This window comes from Vanacampus margaritifer, chromosome 5 (assembly GCF_051991255.1).
Source record: "Vanacampus margaritifer isolate UIUO_Vmar chromosome 5, RoL_Vmar_1.0, whole genome shotgun sequence".
Classification (NCBI taxonomy): Eukaryota; Metazoa; Chordata; class Actinopteri; order Syngnathiformes; family Syngnathidae; genus Vanacampus; species Vanacampus margaritifer.
This window is the reverse complement of record NC_135436.1, coordinates 20,653,824-20,675,765: the sequence shown is the minus strand read 5'-3', so window position 1 is coordinate 20,675,765 and position 21,942 is coordinate 20,653,824. Positions and strand designations below refer to the sequence as shown.

At 38.1% G+C, this 21,942-nt stretch overlaps 1 protein-coding gene across 7 annotated transcripts in view; it reads left to right on the top strand.

Moving 5' to 3' along the window:
- grik4 (glutamate receptor, ionotropic, kainate 4) overlaps positions 1-21,942 on the top strand; it is a 333,823-nt gene that overhangs the window by 47,242 nt on the left and 264,639 nt on the right. For 2 of the 7 annotated variants that reach the window (XM_077566649.1, XM_077566645.1), the window contains one exon: positions 5,753-5,873. The exons of 4 other annotated variants lie outside the window; for them this stretch is intronic. The gene's annotated coding sequence lies outside the window, so the exon portion shown is untranslated. Of the gene's footprint in view, positions 1-5,752; positions 5,874-20,131; positions 20,391-21,942 lie in introns of those variants that run through there. One more of the 7 variants, XM_077566648.1, reaches the window with a different exon arrangement.

Genomic DNA, 21,942 nt, shown 5'->3' with positions numbered 1-21,942 from the left:
TGTGGTTTTGAGTTGCTGTCAGCAGCTTGCGTGATTGAAGTGCAAAGCGACTGTGTGATTCGCACCGAATCCAGTCAATTGTGTTGAATAATGTCATCCCCTTCAGCTGTCAAAACTTTATGAATTTACTTCATCACTCTACTTTTGCAGATGGGTTAGAGACCCTATTACAGCGCTCTGTGTCTTCATCAGGGTGACACGGAGTTAAGTGTAAGGTAATTGCCCAATTCTGGTGCCCATCTCATTTCATTCTCCTCTCAGCCTACAGGTGCCACCTAGTCATACATCTGCCTTAAGGCGTGTTATGTAAGCCGCTGTTCGTTTACCGTCACCCACATTGTCTTCTGCTGTCGAAGAGTGGAAAACGGCAACACAATATCGCCAAGAATGATTCTGAGAGGCAAGGAGACAAATGATGTGATTGTTGGCCCTTAGTGTGAGATATCACATGTGGCAGACCAATTTCCATCACGGGCGGGAGTTGCCTGTCTAGCACAGCCATTAATTTTTCATTTTTGAAAGGACAATATTTTTTTTCGAGAGCTGTCTTGCTACTCCCAACAATGTCGGTAGATTTAGCCTCGTTCCTATGAAGAATCAATCATACATGGAACTGTCATTACAAAAACATGACATCGGACTTGTTACACTTTTTTTTTTTTTTTTTAAATCTTTTCAAATGTTCTTTGCAAACACCCGTTACACCAGTTGTGTTACGAGCTACATTTAGGTCCAATGCGAGACAAGAATGGTAGAAAAAACATTTTGATGTTAACATGCCAGTAATGACAAGTTCTACTTCTGATTTTTTTTTTATATCAATGACCCACCCTCCTATGCCTCTAATTGGCTGGTACTCTCTACCTCTTTGACTGCCAAAAACGTTAAATAACGTTTAGTAAAATCCTATGGAGGAGTGCCAAAGACGTTAAAAGACGTTTTTTTTCAAACAGAGGTGAAACTAACCATTTTCTATTGTTGATTACTGAAAAACGGAATAAGGTAGAAACAAACTTTTTTTTCTGATGAAAGATGAGAGTCCAATCTTTCATTTGGTAGTATGTGTGTTTCCATAGTCCAAACACATCATTTTCTGTGGACCTTGAAAGATCAGTCAAAAATGCTTGAATCGGCTGGCACCCACGGCATCCCTTTTCTGAAAACGTCTGGCAGTACAATCAGAGTCAGAGTAGGGTGGCTCATGCCGTGAAAAACTGCCCTTCAAATATGGTGGACTGTAAGCAGCCTGACATTTTGAGCTCAAGGGAGACGTGATTGCGGTTTGAGTCAAACACTAACTTGGGTGGACGCCACAATTAGACATAGCCACCGCTAATAGTGTATGAATGCGCATCCGCGACCCGTTCTTGATAAAAAGGTATCAGTACTTGTGACGGCGGCCATTTCATTTCATGCAATTTTAAGGAAAAATGCTATATTGGGATATATACATCTTTCTTTAACGTTATGTCATTATTTTTAGGTACATTTTAGAGTTGAGTATTCATAAGCCCTACACAGAACATCCTTAACTAGAAGACTTTATATAATATTTAAAATGCCTTAATCAATAGTATGGTGGAAAAAGCCAAGTTTTTAACTTGGATTTCAAAACATTTACCGTCTGGGCTGATTTCACTTTTGTTGGTTTATTCCATTTGCATGCTGCATAGCAGCTACAGAATATGCCGCTTCACCATGTTTGCTTTGCACTTTGGGCTCCACTAATTGACCTGACACAGGATACCTCAGAACCCGACTGGATTTATATTCAATCAACATTTCTTTAATGTATTTAGGACCCAAATCCTGGCAACCAGTTCAGGGTGTACACCGCCTACTGCCCGAAGCCAGCTGGGATAGGCTCCACCCCCCCCCCGCGACCCTTGGGAGGACAAGTGGTTAAGAAAATGGATGGATGGATGGACCCAAATCTGACTTTAAGTCATCGAATAAAGTCAGAATTCTCACCTTTAAATCAGAATTCTGAGATTAATTCTGACTTTAAGTGAGAATTCTGAGAATGAAGTCAGTAATTTTTACTTTAAAGTCCCGAAAACACTTTTTTAGACCCGAGTCTGAGTCACCTCATTTTGAGGTCGGCCGATTCCGAATCGCGATCCGATACCTCGGCATTTTATTAAGGAGGTGGAAAAAAGTTGTATTTATTAATTTTATTTATTTATTTTTTTTTAAACAAAAGGTGTTGGGGTAGTTTTTTTTTTTTTTTATAAAGCACGCTACTTAACACAAATTGATGGGCTAACCTAATGTTGTTTTACTTTAGCAAGAAAACAAATACATTGTATATGTGTGTGGACCACACCAACTTCACAACAAACAAAAGGGTGCATTTCAAGAGCAAGCAAACAAAATGTATTCAATCTATCATGACTTTGGGTTTGGATTTGCACCAGGCTTGACTGCCGGCCCGGGCGGGATTTGGCGGCTCCACTAAGGACGTCCGGATTCAATTACCTTGTCCAAGCACGATGGCATTAATTGTGTCACTGTAGCAAAGTGACGCCATGCCGCACTAAGTTGTGTGGAAACATGAAGTCTCACTCTGTGCCACCGCGCAACTCCAGATTTAATAAAACAAATTATTAAAAAAAAAAAAAAACTCATATATTTATCAGAGTCCTGATCAGGAGGCAATGTCCGATTTCGGACCGGGACATCCCAACTTTAAAGTGGAAATTCTGAGATTAAAGTCAGGACCTTTTAAAGTGAGAATTGTGAGATAAAATGAAAATACCAGTAGGCCTACTGACAACCCCCCCACACACACACACACACCCCACCCCGCTTCACTGGCCCTTATCATTTTCCGTACATCCCAGATTGTTATATTAGCAATGTATTTATTAGTATTTGAATTTGTTTATTCCAAATATAATATGTGAATGGTAAATGTTGTTTCCCGACCAGCATCACGGAAAATATTCCGTTCATGTCTTCAGGTACTATCAAAATAACTGTATCCCCTCCACATATTACAGTTACCTTATTTCCGTCCTTCTACTTCTGTGTCCATTTTTTTTTTACCAAATCCCCTCCGACGGACACAGGAAATAAGTCTCTGAGAAATGAAGCAACACAAACCCCACAACAGCCTCTCATTATCCACTAAATAGCAGCAGATTAATTATAATGACAGTGACAGATGGCTTGTTGCTGGATCATTGAGATGGGACCCACGGGAGGGCCACAAACATCGCAGGTACAGAACGTTGACTCTACAGCGGCCTCACGTGTCCTCCGCAATGTTCTAACCTCCCTGACAGACACATCACCATCACTGCACCATGAGACATTGCGTCTGTTTTCCCGCATTTGACTTGAGCATTAATTCCGGACGACCTTTCAGAGTTGCCTCTCAGCGACCACAAAAGATATTGAGTTGCATTTCTTTTTAAACTTGTAATCTATTTTTCATTTGATGAACAGGGTCGTAGCTTGTTTCCATTTTTGTTGTTCAAGTTTTTCAAACCTAACACCTAAACACATCGAAGAGATAAAGGAACAACAAGGGTTTTAACTTTTTGACTGCCAGACGTTTTCAGAAAAGGGATGCCGTGGGTGGCAGCCGATTTAAGCATTTTGACTGATCTTTCAAGGTCCACAGAAAATTATGTGTTTGGACTATGGAAACACACATACAGACGCTCCCCACCTTACGAACGAGTTACGTTCCGGACGATCGTTCGTAAGGTGAATTTGTTCGTAAGTTGCTTCAGTGCTATATTTTGTATTATAATTTATGTTTAAAGCCTATATAAGTATATTGAAGGTTTATATAAGTATGTTTAAGGCTTGTACAAGTAACCTGCATTGGTTTGTACTGAAAAAAACTTTTAATAAAATGGAGAGAATACGTACAGTACTGTACTGTACTACGTATGTTAGAGAGAGAGAGCGAGACACACACACAGTATGTACATGTACGTAATAAGATAAATAAAATGAAGTTTAACTTACTTTTGGAAGATGTACTCGATGCTTAAGGAGATGATGGAGGAGGAGGAAGAGGAGGATTTTATATCATGAGAGATTCTTCGTCGTCGCTGGAATCGGCTTCAAAAGTTATTTCCTCCTTCATGGGTTTCTTCCTCCTCCTCCTCGACACGTTGCTCAGCCTCCAATGAGCTCTCACAGCGCCAAGCGTCGGTATTAGCGGCGGAAAGAAGCACTACGCGCAATACAAAATCTAACTTACAGCATTTCTTCCCGAACATTTTTCGACATACTGTACGCGCAGAAATGTTCGTATGTACCGTTGTTCGTAACTCGAATGTTCGTAAGTAGGGGAGCGTCTGTACTACCAAATGAAAGATTGGACTCTCATCTTTCATCAGAAAAAAAAGTTTGTTTCTACCTTATTCCGTTTTTCAGTAATCAACAATAGAAAATGGTTAGTTTCACCTCTGTTTTGAAACAAACGTCTTTTAACGTCTTTGGCACTCCTCCCTAGGATTTTACTAAACGTTATTTAACGTTTTTGGCAGTCAAAGAGTTAATGGTGAATTTGATACTGAAAAAGAAAAGAAAAAAAGAAGCAGATTTAAGGGGTTTAATCCTTTTTAGTGTATTTTTTCCTTCACCGGCTGTTTAAAGGTGAAAACAGTGGGCAATATTGATTTAAGTCTTGATTGACTTTGAACACCAATAGCACCAGGAGTGTAAAGTTTGCTCGTGTTATTTTTCAGCAGGGTGTCTTTTACACAGCTTAGATAGAATTATCCTTCAAACACAGAGGATAAGGGACTCATCGAAAACCTACTGAGGGACATACACGAGATGGACAAAAGGATTAGGAGACCCACTGGGAGTAAAAATAAAAGAACTTTTGGAGACTCCCCTCTTTAGCAGCTTCCATTCTTCAGGTTTTGTGAGGTCATTCCAGTTCATCAGGACTCTACACTTCTTTCACATATAACTCATTCAAGGATGTCCTTTGGGACCATGCTTGATTGCACTGATTCAGCTTAGACATGTCGTTCCGTAAAATGTGTTTGTCATTATTAATTTGTTGCCATCATATAACATTTCATGGTGTACTTAATGATAATTGTTTCACAGTCAAAGGAAATATCAGTACGCACAGGCTGAGAAAATGCTTTGATGCTGGCTCAAAGTGCGTTGATGCAAAAATTGTAAGACATTTAAGGCATATTTCCCCCACAATTTGTGGTTGAATACCAAATTGGACACGCTTTGAAACTAGCCCTAAACTGAGCAATGCCGCTGAACGATTCAGTCGCGTCACGTTGTACATTCATGGTTCTAGTATCAGCTTTCATTGGTTTGCCTGTCATTCCAAATGTCCAATTTGCATGTGAATCAAATGTGAGCCAATCAAAATGCCAAATTATGTCACATGATATTTTACAACAAAAACTGCAATGGTCTGTACCCCCCCCTAAATTAAAGTGCCCAAACAAATTAGCCAACAACATTTTCTGGAGAAGTTTTTTATGTAGAATCCAAATAGCTCAGTTATTCTCTATATGCTCGAGCTTTTTATTTAATATCTTTTTAATTTTTATTTTTGTGATAACATTTAAAAAAAAGTATAATAATAATCCTTATTATAATTAGCTTAAAACACACATAGCATGTAACAGAAAAAAATAGAACATATAATGCAAAATGAATGGTACCACTGGCTCCAGTACAAAAACCTGATCTAGTAAATTCTTGTTTATTTTTTGATCTAGACAAGTGTAATGTGTGCTAATTTGTTTGCTAGCGCCCACTTCCGACTACACTTGGACCGCGTTGCTTGGTTTGCAGCACACGAAAGGCATTCAAGAATTGAGGTTCCCCCTAAAGTGTGTTAGAATCACAACAAGCTTCAATTTGGCGCACAGGTCAGTTTGCATGCTTTTATTCTGATTTCTGGGCTCGCTCCTGGGCCTTCATTATTCAGACGTGATGTCCTTTTCTGCCAAAGTCTGCACAATAGTTGTCAACTCGAATAGAAGCAGCGCAGCATTGTGCAGGGCTGAATCTGTTCCAGAGGGCTGAGAAGTGCCTAGTTGTCAAGGTTAAAAAAGAAAAAAGAAGACGGTATGTGATGTAACAGAAAGAGGATCATTGCCCTTAATATGTAGGATCTCAATGGTTATAAATATTAATCATTGCATGAAATAAATTGCAGTGACTTTATTGTAGTAATGTCAACAAGTCATATCATTTTAACATTTACAGTAGAAATTGTGTTTAATTTGTATATTTGGCAGATGACATAAAAAAAACAAAAAGCATGGCAATTACAGTACAAGGATGGAAAAAAAACTAACTAATTTAAAAGAAACAACTTCAGATTTACTTCTCATTGAAAGCTGAAACTCTCCTTGAATAAACCCTGTCCAAAATAATAAATAAATGAATCACTATTCAACATATAAAGGCAATTTATATTTGACATTTGTCAGTATAAATGGCAAATTTCGACTGTTTCATTTGCTGGCAGAAAATCTGATCTAGTGTTTCTTATACTTCTGAAACTATTGCTAACGGTTTTTGATTTGGTAACAATTCACATGTCATGGTACAGTTTTTTTTTACAATTGGAGTGGAAAATGTAGTTCAGAGACAACTCGAATGATGCAATGAAAGTGAAGAGAAAATGATTTAAAATGTGACAGCATAAAATGCAAATGGGGTTGTCTTGCGTGGTCACCTGCTGTGTAAATAAGCATTTTTTATGGCTTATTTTTATGGGGTGATTACTGCTTTTGGCTCTAGGACACTTTTTTTTTCTTGAAAAAGAGCAATAGTAGTGGTGTGTGTGTGTGTGTGCGGTTTTAGCTGGTCAATGTTTTGCATGCAATCTATTTATCCATTCTCATTGCGGACATCCGGGATGGACCTATTTCTGTAGTGGCATCCATCTGCTTCAGCTTATGCAAATGCTACAAAATGAAACACAGGATATTTCAGGCAAAATAATTATTTTCTCCTGAAAGTGGGACCATTTATCACGTAATGTGATGGAGTGGCTGCGGAAGACTTGGAGAGGTGGAGATTCCAATGCATTTAATTTGCGGGGCAGCCGCAAAAAAAAAAAAATAGTCATAGGTTCAACATGCTGCTTTTAAATTTCAAAATGGACGAAAAAGACAGAGCACCATTATCGTTCTCGATAAAATTATAGTGGCGAATTTGCATTTTTTTTTTTTTTTAAATATTTATTTTTTACCTCTGTTCTTAAAATATTTGTGTTCCATTTTAACTCTTTGACTGCCAAAAACGTTAAATAACGTTTAGGAAAATCCTATGGAGGAGTGCCAAAGACGTCAAAAGACGTTTGTTTCTAAACTGAGGTGAAACTAACCATTTTCTATTGTTGATTACTGAAAAACGGAATAAGGTAGAAACAAACTTTATTTTCTGATGAAAGATGAGAGTCCAATCTTTCATTTGGTAGTATGTGTGTTTCCATAGTCCAAACACATAATTTTCTATGGACCTTGAAAGATCAGTCAAAATGCTTAAAATCGGCTGGCACTGGGGACAACCCGTTTCTGAAAACGTCTGGCAGTCAAAGAGTTAAGTTACCGAGTTCTTCTTAAATTGTGTAAATTAGTAATAGCATGTGGTTGATTTGGAAAGCTGATTAAGGTGTATAGTACTTTCAATACTTTCATTTCAAAAGTGTGGCATTCATTTACTGGCACACACTTTCGGCCTGATTTTCAAAGATTGCAAATAGCTGGCACTAAATTGTGTGTGTTTGTGTAACACGTCAAAAAATACCCATATCTCCAAACTGACATTACAGTAGTGTATTAAGTCCAAATGGTCAAAATGTGTAAATTTTACCTATTTTTACAAACAACTTTAGAACTTTAGCATATCAGGCCCTATGTCTGAAACAGCACAGATACTGTAGTCACAGTATATCCAAATACGTCATTTGTTTACAAAAAGTGAATTTGGCTGAAATCCCATCAAGTCAATGGGAATGGAAACAAAAAACACAAAGTAGAAACCTGCCAAAATGGTGTCCATTAAGGCTTATTATTATTCCTGCTTATTATTATTCCTCAAGTCCAAAAATGGTTTACAAGCTGTCAGTCTTTCAAGAGTTGAGATTTCACTGTATTGGCTATCCCATTAACTTTTGGTCAGAGGAGGCTGCTGTGCTGCCCGACTGTCATAATTACAATTTGTCTGTTTCCTGCTCCCAAATTCCCCACTCAACCGCTATTGTTGCCCGGGGCGATCTCCGTTTTCGGATGAAGGTGGATTATATTCAAGTCACTCTCTCGTTTCAGAAACAGAAGCGAGGAAAGAGGATCTGAAAATAAAGGCTGTGGAGGCTTTCTCTCTGCAGGTGTCATCCCTTTAATCACTAAAGTAGTGCTCTGAAGCGGCAGAGTCTGCCTATAGTCTGCAGGGAATGACCGTATCCACATTGTGTGGATTTATTTTAACACTGTTTTTACAACCCGTGTTGGGAAATAGTTCTACTTTTTTTTTTTTCCTTTTGAAGAAATTGCAAGTGATGCCCTGAGGGTCTCAGCAAGGCTTGTGTGGCACGCCATGTGTTGGAGCAGATGTTTGAACATGTAACTGCTGTATTGAGGGAATGCGACAGACACCGCAGCCTACAACGCCGATCATAGGGGCAAGTAGGAAGAGGGTGACACTGGTATCTGGATCTGCTGTCTGCAGGAAAGACGTCTGGTACCATTAAGTCAAATCTGGTGTAAGGCAGTAATTATGAATTATCACCATGGATCGAATTATAAATTAAAACATACTTAAAATGATCATTACATCTATTAAGAATGGAAGACACATTTAATTGACTACAATTTAAAGTAAAATGACCTTGACCTTGTGACCTTGAGAAAAAGTGGGTCCGGACAGCCCGCCCTTGACCGCGACTCGGCCCGCTTCACGGACTTACATATGAGTGCACAAACAATGCCGCTTACTCACTGTCAGGATAAGTCCACCGGCGGCCATCTTGCGTTGCCACTGACTAACACCAATGATTTCGCCGCGCTATTTTCTCTGTAGGGTGAAACTGCCCCTGTGTATGGCATACGGTTTTACTAATAAGACTGTGAGAAGTGCTGCATGCACTTTTCATTGGTAAGAATGCGATTACCTGATCTGAGGTGGGCATGCCCAGAAGGCAACCGTATTTGTTCGACAACTACGGTAACTGTACGAGGACAAAATACATAGGAATGCCCACAAGTTTTACTCGCTGTTTTTCAATTACTCGTACAGCGAAATATACTAATTATTATTGATAGTAAAATGATTCACTGTTTAAACTCTGTGGTTTAAATATGAGTTCAATTGAAATGTATTTTGCATAAAAGTTGAAAAATTTTACCTAAATAGTAAATACAGTACATGTAAACAAACTGTTCTAGAACTACCGGTAACTATCGTACTTTACCCTTTCTGGGACACACTACATTAGACAGCTATTCGTAAGTTGCTTTCTCTATTGAATCTTTTTTTTTTTTTTCTGATGTACCGTACGTTATCATAATTCATCATAAATCATAAAGGGTTAAAACTTTGATATAACTTAACTAAACTCAAAGTAGAAGTCAACCATAAACATTTCTTGACAATAATTTGTTATGTGACCTCACTAGTCCAAACATGTAATTCTGATTAATGTTACATTAGTGAAATATGAGCAAAATCCAGCAATTTTTTTTATCAGTATTAGAGAGCGGCCATTTTGCCACTTGCTGTCGACTGAAGATGATATCACAGCTGCTCAGGCAACGACCAATCACAGCTCACCTGCTTTCTGAAGCTGCACTGTGATTGGTTGTTACCTGAGACCTGAGCAACATTGATGTCATCTTCAGTCGACAGCAAGTGGCAAAATGGCCGCTCTCTAATACTGATAAAAATTGCTGGATTTTGCTCATATTTCACAAATGTAACATTAATCAGAATTACAAGTTTAGACTAGTGAGGTCACATAAATTATGGTCAACAAATGTTTTCGGTTGACTTCTACTTTAAGTTTAGTTAAGTTATATCAAAGTTTAAACCCTTTATGATTTATGATGAATTATGATAAAGCTAAGCAAAAACGGCTGGATTTTGCTGCTTAACTCATATTCCACAAACACAATATTAACCAGAATGCCATATATTTAAACTAGAGGGGCTGAATATAGCATATTATTGTCCAAAAATATTTTGGGGTTGACTTCCTCTTCAATAACATTTAATGTACCGGATTCAAAAAGTATAAGCTCACGTTTTGAGTATCACCGCTGTAGATTTTTGTTAAGGCAAAGTGTCATTGCTAATTCAATTTGTGCTTCCCTAAAATTATGGTTGAACTCCAAATTGTACCACTTTTGGGCTGGTTGACTTCGGAGGGTCCACAGTCATTTGTTGGGAACGTGTCCTTGGACAATTGAAAAGAACACTGGTGCACAATGTTCCAAATAATAGCACATAACCCTCAGCCAAAATATAGTCTCCAAATCCATGTCACCCAAAGGAGTAGATGATAAAGTTATGGGCCAATAGCATTGCTGCCCATTGACCCAATGCATACCAGCAGCGAAGATGAGAATGAGAATGAAAGCAGCTTATTACAGCCGTTCCTCGAGGCGCAGTGTCAGTTCGGTCAGGTGCTGATTGATAGTCAGACTCTTTGTAACTCAAAGAAATGAAAAGGAAAAACACTTCAATAACATATTTATGATAAATATCAGCGTATGGCATCTGCTGGCATGGAATCCCAAAGAGACTTTTCTGATGTTCATGGTCAAAGGAGCTTGGAATAGGTTGACCACAGACGAGAAAACATGTCACGTCAAAAATGTCATTTAAGCAACTCATAAAAGGGAAATCAACCCTTAAAAAGAATGGGAATATGCAAATTTATTTATCTATCGAGTCAGCGATGTATCATTTAGAGAAGTTAAGTGCTGTTTTGTAGTGCGAAATAAAGCATTCATTTGTTTTTGTCTTTTTTTTCCTCCCTGTCACTCGGTTGCTAATTTCCTGTGCTATGCTTTGCCCATACTAATTTCCTGGGCCACAGCCCTCATTGTATTTTGGGCGAATCAATAAAAGGTTTCTGGATTCAAGTAGACAAAAAAAGGAAATTAGCTTCGATGAGAACCTGGCCTTCATTACATGTTGTTTGTTTGTGTCTATTTCAGCGACACCTTTCATATCAACTTAGAAGCATACATCAGACGTTTCTCTTGTGTATTTCCGACTTCAATTGGCATGAGGTGAATCAATTACAGCCACAGATTATGCAACTGGTATGATCAAATTAGCGGGGAGGACGGGGGAGATGACAGGGTGGGCGGTAAAGGACGAGGTGCATGAGATGATGAAACATGAGGCATGGAGATACGGTAGTGGGAGTGATACTGGGGGGGGGGGGAGAAGTCATCCTATGAGGAGCACAAGGGAAATCATAAACCACATTTGTAGGTAATATTTAGAGCCATAACGAATAAGACTAATGATTCTGAATCAACTGTCATGGCCTTTATACTGTCAATTCATTTTGTGGAATGTCAGTTTAAAAGAGGCTAAAGTTTGAGCAGTCTTGGAGCATAAAAAGAAAGTTGTTGAGGTACTTCAGTCATAAGAATGGAAGTGAATTTGAGGAATGAATTTACGACACACACACACACACACACACACACACACACAAGGCTATGCAGTGGTCCCTCGCTTTTTCGCGATTCACTATATCGACGACTTGTACTTGGGTCCAAAATTCATACATTACAGGGTTTATCTTGGGTTGTACAAGGGCTGTGCAATTAATCGAAATTCAATTACAATTTCAATTAACTCTTTGACTACCAGACGTTTTCAGAAAAGGGATGCCGTCAGTGCCAGCCGATTTAAGCATTTTGACTGATCTTTCAAGGTCCGCAGAAAATGTTGTTTGGACTATGGAAACACACATACTACCAAATGAAAGATTGAACTCTCATCTTTCATCAGAAAAAAGTTTGTTTCTACCTTATTCCGTTTTTCAGTAATCAACAATAGAAAATGGTTAGTTTCACCCAAATGCTCTGTTTTGAAACAAAAAACGGAGAAATCAAGCTTTTTGTGAAACGATATTTCATGCACTCTAGTGAATTTAAGACCTTTTTTTTTCCATGAATGATGCCACAAACACCTAAACAGTGCTTTACTTCTGTAAAACACTACCACCAACAATGAAAAAGTGTTTTTTGATAGCAAGATACGTTTATTTACATTCAACAGTGCAACAATTTGACAAAACAATTTTGCAAACTATTTACAAATGTGTGCAACCGTGATACTATTTACAATTGTTTGGATGTTTCAAATACAGTTTTTCTTTTTGTAACACTCCCCTGCGTGCAAGGAGACGCAGCAGGATTTGCACAACAGATTCGTTTCACTTCGATTGTCTTTTTCACGTGCAGACGTTACACTTTCTTGACGGCCTTTTTTTCCGGGGAATAGCAAGTAGCAGACTGTACACACTCCTCCGATGAATATGCATTGGACTCGGGGCACTCTTCGTCGTCCGATCGAACGTCCGCCCGAGCGTGCTCGGTTGTGCTCCGCGTTTTCCGGCGTTAGCATCGCTAGCCGGTGAGGCTTTATGACGTGATCATAGCCGCCGCGTCGACGCTTCCAACTTCGGCGTCAGCCTCGGAGTCACCATCATCATCATCGTCGTCATCAATGTGCTCTTTAGCATTGGTCAATGCTTTTCGTCTTTGAAAAAAATGCTCAAGCGTGAGCTGCTTGCAACCGGTTGCCATTATGGCTTCCTCAGCCATTGTCCCCTCAACACTAGCTCCGCCTCACGTCTTCTACTGACGCCTACCCAATCTTGTCCAAAGAGAGTCATCGCTGCCATCTAGGGGCCAAAAATAGGCATTATACTAACTAGATCTGCTTGATACTTTCAGCACAGCTGGCCAAGGCTTTCCTCCACCCGTTTCCAAAAAAAAAAAAAAAAAAAAAAAACTTGGTGAATGTCTTTTAACGTCTTTGGCGCTCCTCCGTAGGTTTTTACTAAACGTCATTTAACGTTTTTGGCAGTAAAAGAGTTAATACACTCCACAATTACAAAATCAGTATAATTGTAAAAAAAGATTATTAACACTACTTTTTGAGTTGTTTAAATGTATACGTTTGCACCTTTAAAAAAAAAAAAAGTTAAATAACAAATTGAATACATTTTGTTTCATACAAAAATAACTTGCATAGTTATAGTGTTTCAAAGACTTTTATTCGTCTTAATATTTTTGTTTCTTTTTATGTGTTGTACCAAAAAATAAATGATCATCCCTACTGGACAGTGCACAGGCTACACTCCAAGTTTTTTATTTTTTATAAACATAAATAAATAAATATATATTATTATAAATATATATCATTATAAATTCTGTTTGGTCTAAAAGGAACTTACATAATTATAGTGTTTCTATTTTTTTAATTTTATTTTTACATGCTTAAACATTTTCTTGTTGTAATAGTTTGAACACTCGTGATTTCAATTATTGCCAAAATAATTGTGATTATTATTTTTTACATAATTTAGCAGCCCTCAGAGATGATTACCCGCCAAAAAGCAGTGTTTCTTAAAGCGTGTTTGATCGAGCCCAAGGAGTTCCGTGTCTAAGTCCTGAGGGTTTGAGTGCAGGTCAAGACTGTACATGTATGTAAGTACCAATTTTTTAAAGTAAGGTTGGATTTTTTTAATAACTACGTACTGTAAATCAAAATGATTTTTGTTTACTGATTGCACTGGTTAGCTTGTTTTGACACTCTCGTAAGACGCTATCAATTTAGATGCCATCTCATCTTTGAGGTTCCACTCTACTATTGTATTATTACAAAGCCGCTCTTCATATGCTGCCATGTTTCGTCTTGTTGAATATTCAATGACTTTGTATCAGGCCTTAACATGCCCAGTGGCCTTCTTTTGAGGGACGTGTTTGATGTTAATGAAAAGACAGCCTTGATCATGAAAAAATGTAGCATGCATTGATCTTTTCATGGGGACCATGAGCGGGTTTTAATTGCTTCTAAATGGAGCGGCATAACATCAATCACAAGTAACAACAGTTTCAAAAGAAATCAGCAGCATTTCCAAATCAGACCATCGTGCATATAAAAACAAAACTGGTAGCAGCTTATGAATCGGAAAACTTACCCACCTACAGATGGGGAGGGATCAAAACAACAGATGCACAATGGCCACTAAAACACATTTATATAAGAACATTTCAATTTGCTTTATTATTTTTGCACCAATTGTTCATAGTGGATAATTTTGCTGAGCGTTATGATTCATAAAATGTCCATCCATCCATCCATTTTGTTTTATAGCACTTGTCTTCATTATGATCATGGTGAATTGGAGCCTATCCCAGCTAACTTGAGGCAAGAGGCGGAGGGCAGGCGACACTGGGAAGCAGTCAATTGCAGGGCACACCATTGACTGTACACTTGGAGAAAACTACATTGTGCCAGCTGTGCTGATGATAAAATGTCGTCAGCGATAATGAATACCTCTTTTAATATTGTTGCGATAGAGGAAAAACACGACACCCCAATGTGTCATTCGTGAATGTGTCTGATGAACAACTTTTTTTTTTTCTTCTTCTTTCCAGGAGAGCTCAGTATTGTTCATTCCATTTGACATCATCATTGCTCTCCTTTTTTAAAAAAAAAAAAAAAAATTAAAAAAAAAGTTTTTTTTTTAAATATATATACATATATATACACACATATACACATATATATATATATATATATATATATATATATATATATATATATATATATATATATTTTTTTTTATTTATTATTATTTTTTTTGTATGTGGGTGAGTATGTGCATGTGCGTGTGTGCGTGCGTGTGTGTATTCATCAGTTCACCTAAAGCCCATTAAAAAAAAATCCCATACTAATAATATAATATAATAATAAATTGCCAAATGCAGAAACATCAATGTAAGTTATCACGATGTAGTGGCTCTCGCTAACAGACAGAATTAAGTAACCAGAATTAGGTTAAAAAAATTCTATATACGTAGACCATGTTTCTATAAATTTTGATATTTGGTTTTTATTTGAGGCAGATATTTTTTCCATTAAAATGTGATTTATGAGGAGGTTAGACCATTGGTCGATATTCAGAGTTTGTTTATTTTTCCAGTTAACAAGAATTGTTTTTTTAGCGATAGTAAGGGCTACAAGTGTAGATTGAAATTGTTTATGTGGTAAGTCAGTTGTTGTTAGGTCACCTAGCAAACACAAGTTTGGAGATAAAGGAAAACTGATGAACAACTTTCATCAGTTTTCTGTTTTCATTTACCATATCATGTGGCTGTATGATTTATTCATGAGGTTTAAATCAATTTATTTTCCCAGGCTGTTCAAAAATAACCAAATTGATAAACAACTAATTGCATTTAAAGTAGGGATGGGCGAGTACCAATGCCAGGTATCGGTATCGGGCCGATACAGGCCTTATTTCAAGGTATTTGCACTCGATACCATTATCAGCTGCCCTCATGTGGCCATTTTATGATCAGGAGCTAGAAAATTTCAATAAGAAAAATAGAAACTTGCCATTAATTTCATGCAATTTTAAGGAAAATGCCATATTGGGATATATAGGTCTTTCTTTAAAATTATGTGTCATTGTGTTTTATTCTTGGGAAATTAGAAGTGTCAAATGCCCCCCCAATAATGCAAAAGGACTCTCAATAGTACTATCAATATCTGAAAACAGAAAGATAGCATAGCAGGAATCAAGAGGATTCGTGCTGGCTTTTCTCTCAAAGCTCATAGCTCAAATTAGTTTTATGCTTTTTTTTTTTTCAGTTTTCAAAATCTTTTATTTACATACATACTCATTTATTTCACATTTTATTTAAGAAAACGGGCGATTCAATAGCTCAAAAACTAAAAAAAAAAAAAAAAAAAAAAAAGGAAAAAAAACACTTTTTTTTTTTAAATTAATTAATTTTTTTTTAAAAAGGAGAGCAATGATGATGTCAAATCGAATGAACAATACTGAGCTCTCCTGGGAAAAAAAAAAAAGCTCAAAAACTGGACATGACTGAAATCAGTTTTGGATTCTGCAACCAAAAATAAAACAGCTGTCAGACCTAACCAACAAAAATGGTGTTCTTCAGTGTAATTCGATGTTTCGTGACAATGCTTGCTGGGCAGTGAGAGTTTCAACAGAACAGGACGGCAGAAGTTAGTGTCATAAGTCACGTAAAGCCCATAAAATCAAAGGTGACTTCCTGGCTTTGATACCATCAAGTTATTTATGCAGTGTTTCCCAATTTTTGTTGAACAAAGGCCCATATTTTATATTCGAAAAATCTCCAGGCGCAAGATTCGGGCTTTTTAAATTGTACAGAGGCAGGAAGCTGTGATTTATTCTGTTGTATCAATGACAGCACGTTGATAAAAAAAAAAAGTTTCTTGTAGGTCTTACCAGCCAGTGTAGAGCATTTAATAGTTCTGCTTGTCACATTACATCGCAGCAGCAAAGATATCTGTCATTAATAATCATTTTCAGATCAATTAAGAGAAAGTGGATAATTTCCTGTCGCATACCCGAGGATTTCCATCTCTCTCTCTCTAGGGAATCCTTTTTTTTTCTTTTTCCGGTGGGTGATTCAATTGCTGTCATTGGCTGCAAATTTGAATCCAAATCCTTTCAGCGCCTTCCTGATGGCCGTGAACTGCGGCAGCCTTTATTCTCCGCCACTCATCCATAACTACCTTTATAGGAAAATACCTTATGACTATCTCTTACTGACTCCTGTACACATTTACTGTCAGACGTTCCACTGCAATTCTATTGTGCAAATTGAAAGTCCGAGATAGGTAAACAAGAACATTGCATTCTCATCTGAAAATTAAATAGATTCTTAAAGGTCAAAGAAAACACACACACGCACACAGCTGACTTTGCGGTGTACATTTCCATCGTCCCTCAGTATTTGTTTTGTCTATTTTTATCTTATGGTACGGAGCAGTGTTAGATATTGTTAACATTTAAATTATTTATTTTCATATATTAACCATTGTTATACATTATTAACATCTTAATTCTTTATATTAACCATGTTGAAAGGTTTTATAGACGTGTAAAGCAAGTAGTGTTGAACTCAGTATAATTTGACCTTAAGCTGGGACATATTATTTGAAGATAGAAGTTCCTTCTCTGTGGGAAAACACATTTGGTCCTTGAGAACAGAATCTGTTTCGAACACGCACCCCTGACTCTGTTTTCGCCATCGCTCACGGAAAAGTACCCAGAGAGTATGTTTTGTCTACAAATGACAGAGAGGCGGTCGGTTTTAACTATAAGAAGCCATTTTACACGCGGAAGAGACACATTCGGCGCTCTGAATTCCACCTGTTAAGTGATGAATTGGAGTCTGTTACGATGTCCAGAGATCTCTGTTAGATTAAAATCATTTTTGCAAAGGTGTTTGTTCTTACATTAAATCTGTCTTCAAGTTTTGGAACACGCAAAGAGGGCAAATAATTTTATTCCTCTTCAGCAGCCACGACAAGACTACGGACCTCGAGGACCGGAATTGGTGACCCCTGTGCCATTCTTTGTGAATGCACCTTCTTCTTTCTTCTTTCCAAATATGTGTGCTCTGCACTCATGTAGCTAGCTCGTGGATTTAGCATTGGCTTTAGCGCTACACGACCGAGATGATTTAACCTTGCTCTGCAAGATGAATTCTGGCGGTATTTGTGAGTTCACAAACTCCGGAGAATACATTCTTGTACCGATTTGTGGTTCGGATTCGTGTTTGGGGCAGCTGTGACAAAACCAGAAAGCCAGCGTCGACGCCGGGACAAACGAACAAACCTAACATGGACGAATGGATGCTGGAATTAATTCTGTTCTTGCGGATTTACTCACCGTTTCCTTGTTGAATGTTGAACAGCGAGAGGAGCTTTGTGCATTTTTAGCTGGTAGTCACAATATCAATCTGGCTATTGCCAGGTTAGAGATAATTAGCATCTTGACATAAATCAAGAGTCCGATCATAGACTGCTGTAACAGAGAGAATGTGGTCACTTTTCAAAATAAAATATATTTTTTTACCTTCAGATAATAAATAAACCAGAAGTACAGTAAGTTTGATATTATTTTAACTATGCAGCCCGTCCAAAGTATTTTGGCCGGTTTCCAAACTTTATGACAAGATTTAATTTGTGTCCTGTCCAGCAATGGAAGCAAAGTATGGAAATGAATGCTAATCGAATTGTAAGTGACTGAGCCTTTTTTTCTCTTTTTTTTTTAATGGTAGTGTCTTAGCAGGTTTTCCTTCAGAAAATTGTTCTTAGGAAGCACCTGCTTTCAACAGAATCTTTGGCGAATTATGCATATACTTGTATACCCTCAGGGAAGGCGTGGCATAGCCCAGGTCATACACTTTAAACCCCTGGGCGTTATTTTATTTTGAAATGGCTTGGTCAGAACCAACAAAAAGCCAAAAAATGGTCACAATAACGCCTAGGGGTTAAATGAATATGAATATAGGATATGCAGACACCTGCTGTCTTCAGGTGAGGTTAGAAGCCAACAGGATTGGAACGCCTGTGGCTAACCTGCAAGGACACATGAGCAATTTGGCTACCTGGGTCAATGAGTCTGTCTGGTATCACCACTGGCAAATCTCAACATTGCATTGAGCGTCCATAACCGTTAACTGACTTGCTACCATATGCAAATGCCTTTTTAAGACTCCCCCGATGGCTGACCATTACATGTTGATTCATTCTAAAACCAGGTTTTCAGTTCCCTCGGGACGTCGTCAAGTTTGGGGTCAATGTTGTCTTCTTAAGTTTCTCCCTTGGGACGGAGTGAGCAAATGAGGCTTCTTCATCGGCCATGAAAGCGAGGGTGGTAGAAACAGCGGGAGGGAGAGAGAGAGAGAGAGTTTGCAGCTGCTCTTTGTGTGTCTAGTGGAGAACTGATTTAGGGCCACAGGAAGAAGGCCACTCAACACTCCGGGCACGTCCCTGAAAGCAGCAGCAGAGGAAGCACTATTGCCATTCAGCAGCATCGACTGCAGACGCCTAAATGAGTCTGCTCTGTCCTGCAATGGCTAATGTGGCAGCTCGCCATGCAGCGCAAGCTACTCTGCTCCTAACATGCCCTCCCCTTCTGCTTTCTGCTTCTCTTAGGCTTCGTTTTCTGCTTGGCCGTCCTGTTTCCCACTAGCAGGAAATATGGCTCATAAAGAGTGAGTTGGTCTGTGATATTGCAAGAGTTGCCATTTACATCATCAGGAATCTAATTGCAATGTGATTAAATCTTATAATCATGAGCACCTCTGAAAATGTTTTCTTTTTTTTTTTGCTACTGCCGTATTTTAGTTTTTATATTGGCTTTCCACTGTGTTTCTTCCTTGTAAGTTAAAGCTTATTATGACTAGGCTAAGGATTTTGGTTCCAAAAATCTTTACAAATACGGCTCTGCTGCATATTGAATAGAAAATACAAGGATTAGTACTTTGTTTTGAATCCTGCTACTTCAATATCCTCTAACCTTTATGTTGGCATGGACTAAAATGAGGATTTGTTTCCATAAGCCTATTGCATATTTCCTGTCTTCAACTTTTCACCTAACGTCCCTGGGCATTGCCACCTGAGGTTTGATGGGGGAAGGGCAACATGGGTCAGTGTAATGACAGCTCGGGAATTCTAAACGGTTTATCGGCTCTCTGCAGACTGCTCAGGCAGCGCACAGCTGCCTTTCATTTCTCTTGTGATGCAATGAATATGGCTTTCCAATTGGGGCCATGGCACGGACAGATAGGGAACTATACCTTCACACCATATAGTTAAGAATAGCGTCGGAGGGGTGGCAGGGCTGGACAGCAAGGTTGGACTGACCCGACAATGTAGGGCTGGACAATTAAACGAAATGTTATTGTGATTTTGGCTTCTCTCAATCATTAAAATATAATAATGGAAGAAAAACTGTTAATGTGCAAAATGTCGTGGCGCGTTTACAAGTTCCCTACGTTGTGAAAGTACCCTGAATGCACCATGTAGCTTGTAGCAGGGCGGAGCGAATCAGTGTGAATCTGCCGTCGCTAAGCGTCCTTTAAGCTGTTAAATGACACTCCAGATGGAGTTGACTGTAAAACTAAACATACGATGAGGAGAATTACATACAGTGTGTATTTAAATACAAAACATGCTTCGTTTTTAACACATCGCGAGGCTAGCGCTAATGCTAATGCAGGTGAATGGAGGATCCCATTCAAATGCTAACAGGAGGTTAGCATCAACTTGGGGAGTAAAAGTCTTTCAAATAATGGATATTCACAGACAAATGCTGTGGAAACACATTCCCACAGGTAAGATAACACCACTCAAAGGCACAAATTCTTCCCAATTTCTGAAAAACGAGTTATTTTAATAGAATTCAATCGCTACTTTCTTCTGTTCTCATTGTAAGCGTGTACACTGTGGATGCATGGCACCACACTGCCCCTAAGAGGTCAAAATGCACAGGAACACCCAGTACTTGTTTTCCTATTACTGTTTTAATATGCAGTATTTTTATCTGACTTTTATTTTTATTTTAACTTTTGTTTATAGTTTAAGGATCAACAGAATTTTCTTTTCCTCAAAATTCAAGGATACAAATTTTCACATTCCAACACACATTTCCACATGATATAGCACAAAATACAATCCCCGAGGCCACAGGTTAGCACACTAAATCCCCAGACTTGTGAAAATAACAGAAGATAAAATATATATCGAGGGTAATGTAATGCTTAAGTTTGAAAATGTAAGAGGCTTTAATTTCATATATTTATAAGGTTGTGTTATACTTGACAAACACAACAGTGTTCAAGAATAAAGTGTTCAATGTGAAGGGATGAAGGGGCATAAGGCTATGATCATAGTGTTCAGTAGTAAAATATTACTTTTTAAAAGCAATGAATAATCGTTTTACTAATCATGATTTCAATCTCAATCAAAAATAATCGTGACTATTATTCTTCCCATAATCGTCCGACCCAATGGCAGACTTTTCTGTGTTCTTCTGTGGCAGACCAATAGAAATGTGTCACAAATCCATAAATAAACACAAACCAAAGCATTTAGAAAATGTAAAACTCGACCTCCATTCCTTGAAAAGTGGTTATACTACAAGATATTTTTAATGGTATTTATGTGGCTACTGTATATTTATTTTATTTTATTAATCTTTTTTCATTTTATTGTATGGTCTAATAAAATATTTTTGGGGTAAATAAATGCAGAAAAGATTCCAGAAAATTGCCACGATTTTCATGTAATTTTACGGGAAAAATACCATATTGGGATATATTTAACCCATTATTGTCTGAGGAATGAATGAGTTTTTATCTATTCTATTTGCATAGTCGTTTCTTGATTGTTTGGCCAGATTTGAATAGTTTATCCTTGCGGGTACCACTGCAGTGTGCCACCAGGTGCCAGGCTATTGCGTTCATTCTTGTTCTACACACTATGGAAGCTCCTGACCATTTGTTAACAGATTAAGTTGTAAAAGTGACAATATGTCTTGTTCTTCCCTTGTTACTGATAAAATGTCCCTCATGGAACCCGACAAAGAACAGTAAACAACCGAGGGGCACAAAGGCGCAAGTGCACGGCCTACACAAACTGGAAACAGAAACAAAGCTGATGTGTGAAAACCAGGAAGTCGGAAGTCCCGCCTCCTCCGTGGCATATACTCCATATGTGAATCCATAATAGATGTCCTTGTTTTTGCACTGATTGTGTCCTGGTTAAAGACCAAAATCCAGGATTTGACATTTGTTTTTCTGATCCTGCCCTGTAGCTGTTAAGTTGTAGGCTACAAGTGCAGAATTCGAGGACAGGTTTACGTACCATGAAGTCAACAGATGGGTT